Raw genomic sequence first — 4,194 nt, 5'->3', positions numbered from 1 at the left:
AGGGAAGGAACCAAAAAAAAAGTTAGGCATTAGGCCTAAAACTTTGGTTCTAAAAACCATGTTGCCTTACTGAAAATCTCCACAAGTGTACTTTTGGGGACCTCAGTTTGCAATAATATGGGAGTTTTTGTATCAAACTCCATTTAATTTAATTCTAAAGTTGAAGTTCTTTTTGTTAGAGGGTTTTTTTTAATCGGTAGTTACATTTCTTCAATAAACCATATGTCACTATTAATCTGGCTCTTTTCATGAGGAATGAAGATGTTTTATTTCTGTTTTTAGATTATCGTGAGTGGGGCTTAGTAGGCTATTTGGCTTGCTGGTGACTCTTCTAAACCAGTTCTAAAGGCCAATGTAATCAGTCTGGCCCCTGGCAGATATTCATTTTATGGCATGATGGGATCTGATCCCAGCAATGGCACCATAGTGTCAGAGCAGCCTTTAGAAATGTTAAGAACTTACCTCAGGTTTAACTCGCATTACTCTGCATTCAGTACCTCCTATTGAAATGAATGGGAAGTTGAATCAGATTGCCAGACGTGGTCTGAAAATTACACCCATCTCAGGAGCTCCTGCCACATTACTGAAGATTTTAAGGACAAACTTATTTTGCATATTGGCCAGAATGGGCTGAGCTTAGTTGTCATCTTTTTTTTTATATATATATATATAGATATCTATCTATCTATCTATCTATCTATCTATCTAATTTGTATCCGAGGCCAAATTAGCCAAAACTAATTCCAAATTCAAAAGTCCAGAACCATAAGTGGCCCTACTACTGGCAAACATCCTCCACCTGCACCTGGGGCTTCAGATGTTTCCAAATCCTTTGGTGGGCATCCTACTTGCAGGCCCGGATTTGGATGCCCCCGAGTTTTGCATGCCATTAGCCATAAGGCCCTCGGAGCAAGCAAGGGAGGAGACTCCCATTTCCATAACCTGGGCTTAAAGCCGCTGCACCTCAGCGGGTACTGAACCATGCCAGAAGAGCAGTTCTCTTGCGAAGTGGTTTAGGAAAACTGTCTTCTTGGACACAGATACACATATAAGCCAGGTTTTTAGGGCTGAGCTGACTGTCTGGTCCCAGCTGCAGAGAAGGAAGGAGCTCCTGAGAGGACCACAGTGACCGGTGGTACAGTGAGAGTGAGCCTGAATTGCTTTGAGCCTATGGGATGGGGGAAGGCACTCTTGACGGATGGTCTTATTGCAAGACTGTGGGCTTATTTTACTAGACATAGGATGCCGTAGGGGCATTGTGAGGCTTCTGAGAGCTCTCCAGAAGGGGAATATACTGTCAGTTCTGCCTGGGGCAGAACTGGGGCTGGGTAAGTTGGGGATGGGGAATTGTGGAGGACTTCCTGGAAAGTGGAGAGTGTGGTGGGGTCTGCATGGCCCAGGGACTCTGTGGGGGTTAGGCAAAGGCACCTAGCATATTCATGTGGCTATCTGAGGGCCACCTCCCAAGTTTCTTACTGTTAACATCAAGGTGTGGGAAGGTTGTTAGAGTGCCAGAGAGGGAAACAGCTTGAGGTGGGCTGCTAGGAGGCCACAGACTGCCTGAGACGCACCTATATAATATCTGCATATAAAATATTGCCCAACTTTTACAGGAGGAGAGTTAGCCACACTCAGTGATCAATGATAAAAGGAAACCTGGTCTAAATAGTGACCTTATTTAAGGGCTTGCAATTTACATAAGGTTGTAATGTCCCTTTTTTCTTTGGTACAAAAATATCGGGGCCCAAGCTGAGGAGATGGATGGTTGGATAAATCTCTTCCTAAGATTCTCCTTCAAACAATCCTGCAGGCCTTGTAATTATCATTCCCTGTTCAGGGAAAGTGGCTTGTTGGTCCTCTCCCCTTCTTAGCAGTGATCCCATAGCTTCTTCTTCAAATTTGTATAGAACTCCACAAATGCATTCAAATGAATGAGGGAATCAGCCTGAGCCATCTTGTACTTTTACCTCATCGTGCAGACCCTGATAGAAATGGGAATATTATGGTTTCATTCCACATGGAGTCGGTTAAAAGCACTGGAACGCTGCAGCATAGCTGGAGACAGGACGCCCGCCCTGCCTCAGGGCCTGCATTGCTGGGCCACCCTGCGCTGCTGCCACAACTGGGCTCACCAAAAAAACCCCCAAAAAAACAAACCCCATCAAAAAACTTGACATGGCTTGGAAAAATCCTTGAGCCAGCCTGACATTAGGCTGCTGTTCAAATATTCTGATTATAAGACCAGGGCCAGCCAGTTAATAAGTCAAGGACTAGGAGCCAAAGTCAGGAGGCAGAAAACAAATTGAAGGACTTGAGGAGGGGCTTGGCGAAACAAGTCTCAGTGTTGACCAAGAGGGTACAACTGCTGCTGCTGCACAAAATACCTGAATCTTAGTAGCCACTCCTTAGGGCAACCAGTCTCACCATTACCTGAAGGTATACGTCTAAAGACTGACTTATCCTGCTAATTTCATTGGCCTGAACTAAGTAGATTGTAGCCTAGGCTGACAGTTTTGTAGTGTAGTGTAAGATAAACTCCCCACTGGCAGTTCTCTTTATCCTATGTTTAGATGAGGATACATATGATATTGCACTAGGTCATTTCTGTCTAACTTTTGTGATCCTGTTATGTTTCTGACAATTCATTATAATTTAAATAGAAAAGGACTGAAGCAAACATGGTGCATCATGGTACAGGAAAGTTGTCCTTTTGTTAACATAACACAGTGTGCTTTAAACATTGTGTTGGAGTTATTAATAGCACCAAGAATAATAGCACAACTGACTTCTGATAAATACAAGTATGTCAGAGAATGGAAGCTTCCGTCAGAATTGGCTACTGTGCTAGGCTCGAGGGGAAGCAGAATCCAAACAGTTTGTGAGAAACTAGAAAAAAGGAAGCAATTCAGCCTTGCTGTCGGGTCAGTTATATTTGATTTACACCCTGCTTCAGCTTTCTCCTGCTGCCAAGTTGCATCCAATACACACTGTTGAAGTCTGTAGGGGCCTCCTTTCTATTCATATTCTACGTCAGTAAGAGCTGAGAGACCACAAAACTTACTTATTTTTGAAAAACTTCATTGTACTTGTTTAAAACAGTGAGCAGTTAATAACACTTTCTGACACATTCTTTTAGGTTTTTCTATAACCTCTTGTTTAGCATTGTTCCAGCGGAAAATATTCTTTCAACCCCAGTACCTGTTAGTTTATTTCGTTCCAACTGTATCCTGCTTTTAGCACGGTACACTAACTTCTGCTCATGATACAAGTTTTCAAGACTTAAATATGGGTCTAGAATAACATTTATTTTCATGCAATTTGATATGCATTTTGAAGCTAAATCTGTAATATCCTCCCTCATAAGTATGGAGTAACCAAAAATGAATTTCTGCACATATAAAACTTCTGTAAACTTCCCAGCTCTAGCCTTATGATGCTCCCTGGGCATTTCTATTAAATACTAATAGATCAAAATAAATAATTTGGAAAATTAATCTGTTCAGAAATATTGATATACAATAATGATATATAAATTGTACTGTATTCCAGCTAATGGCCTAGGTCTTTCCCACTAGGATCCAGCTAGGTGAAGTTTCCCTAAAATTTGGTGTTTTAGTGCTTAGGTGAGAACTATTTGTTTTGCTTTGGTGGGTTTATGTAAGCATTTTGTCACAAAGTTGTCCAATTGAATTTAATATCAGTGCAAACAGTACATCATGATGCTGCTGTAAAATGTAGCTTAACATTGTGTAGAATTAAAGACTTCCAATGAAACCATGCAACTTAGCAACAATAGTTGGTAAATTTTGCTGTGTAAGGAAACAAAGCTCAGGCTATTCCATAACTATTTTTTGTTGTATTTAATGATTTTATTTTAAAAATCATTATTTTTATTTAATGATTTTAGTTAATGAATGTTTTATTTAATGATTCTTGAGACAATGTCTCAGGAAATTGAGGGTGTCAGTTGGGGGCCTCAGCTGCCTGTACACCAATGCCAGGAGCATGGGGAACAAATAGGAGCTAGCCCTCTTGCTCTCTAGTGGTCAATATGACCTGATAAGGATCACAGAGACCTGGTGGGACTCCTCACATGATTGGAGTGTAGCTGTAGAGGGCTACACCCTGCACAGAAGGGACAGAGTAGGGAGCAAATGTGGAGGTGTAGCTCTCTATGGGAGAGAGCCGGATACC

At 41.6% G+C, this 4,194-nt stretch overlaps 1 long non-coding RNA gene across 1 annotated transcript in view; it reads right to left on the bottom strand.

Annotated features, from left to right (window-relative positions):
- The window catches only part of LOC112550339, a 59,409-nt gene that overhangs the window by 16,091 nt on the left and 39,124 nt on the right, over positions 1-4,194 (bottom strand). The gene's annotated exons all lie outside the window — the stretch shown is intronic.

This window comes from Alligator sinensis, unplaced genomic scaffold (assembly GCF_000455745.1).
Source record: "Alligator sinensis unplaced genomic scaffold, ASM45574v1 scaffold218_1, whole genome shotgun sequence".
In the NCBI taxonomy this organism is placed as follows: Eukaryota; Metazoa; Chordata; order Crocodylia; family Alligatoridae; genus Alligator; species Alligator sinensis.
Note: the sequence above shows the minus strand (reverse complement) of the source record. Positions and strands in the feature narration are given on the sequence as shown.